Source organism: Phalangium opilio, unplaced genomic scaffold (genome assembly GCF_054372755.1).
Source record: "Phalangium opilio isolate 3A_F unplaced genomic scaffold, DU_Popi_V2 ptg000086l_1, whole genome shotgun sequence".
NCBI classification, from domain to species: Eukaryota; Metazoa; Arthropoda; class Arachnida; order Opiliones; family Phalangiidae; genus Phalangium; species Phalangium opilio.
The window spans coordinates 744,112-745,576 of record NW_028324191.1 but is presented as its reverse complement, the minus strand read 5'-3'; positions in this window follow the sequence as shown (position 1 = coordinate 745,576).

Here is a 1,465-nt window from a genome sequence, read left to right as displayed (position 1 = left end):
GTTAGAAACAAGTATTTTTTACCTACTGCCCAAAATATGTCTCCCATCAACCACTCCTTTCATCCAGTATCTCACCAAGCACTTCTATCATCAAGTATAACGAAATCTCGTCAACCTCTCCTTTCATCGAGCTTAAAAACTTCTCATCAACCACTCATTTCATGACACATAAAAAAACCTATTTCATATCAACCACTCATTCCATGGAAAACCCAAAACTTATATCACAGACTCACTTCAAGAAAAAAACGCTCAAAAAATAGCCTCTCACCTATCACTCCACTCATGGACTACCGAAAAATCATATCTCACATCCAACTACTCTCTTCATGATCGAAAACAATTGCTCTCAACACTAGGTTACCTCTCCGAGTTTTGAAAATAAAATATCTCACCACAAAAGTTACTCGTGGAGGTTGAAAAACCACCTCTCATCTCAAACTCACCTCCAATTTCAAATTTTAGTACCTCTCCTCTCCTGCTCATATCACAAGCTCAAAAAATCCCTCTCTTTTACTCAGAAATTACTCAAAATTAGGAGTAGGAGATGAGAGCGCCCATCACTGATTTGGTCCATTATGGTTTGGAAAATTCCCGGAGCGGATTTCACCCCAAACGGAAGTCTCTGATATTGGAAGTTTCCCAGATGAGTGGAAATGGTACAAAGTGGTTTAGAATCGTCGTCCAGTTCTACTTGTAAGTATGCTTCAGATAGATCCAATTGGGAGAAATGTTTTCCCCCGTTGAGGGTCGCAAATATGTCTTCCGGCAACGGTAATGGGTGTTGATTGAGTTCTATGGTCTCATTCAGGCCGGTGGAAAAATCTGCGCTAAGACGGGTGGTGCCGTTAGGTTTTCTTACGCTTACGATTGGTGCTGCCCAATCAGTGTGCTCGACGGCTTTCAGGACATTTGACTCTTCCAGGCGTTTGATCTCCATTTCGATAGTTTTGCGAGCGGCGAACGGAACTGGCCTAGCTCTACGGTATACTGGAGTACTTCCGGGTTTGAGAGTAAGGCGAGCTTTCGCTTTAGTACACAGCCCCAAACCGTCCTCGAAGACATCCGGGAACTCATCCTTCAGCGTCGCAATGCAGTCTGCTTCTCTTAATCTGTGAGGCGTTCCAGGTGAGGCGGTACAGAGATTAATGGCTTGAGTACCGAGTCGGGAGCATTGTCGTAAGCTATCTAGAAGACCGAAGAAATCCAGGGTTTCCACTCCCAGAAGGTTTAGGGATCCGTCTTTTGCCAAGTAGAAGCTGTGTTGAATTTCTGCTGGTCCCGGTTTAAATTTTGCCGTTGCTTTCCCAAGGAATGTAGTGCTTGATCCATCGAATAGCACTCCTTGCTCGCTGCAGGGGGTTAACTTCGGCTTACCAATTCGTTCGTAAGTCGCCTCATTGATAATGTTGCCTTCCGCTCCACTGTCCAAGTAGAAAACTACGGGAACGTCGTTAACCAAGAA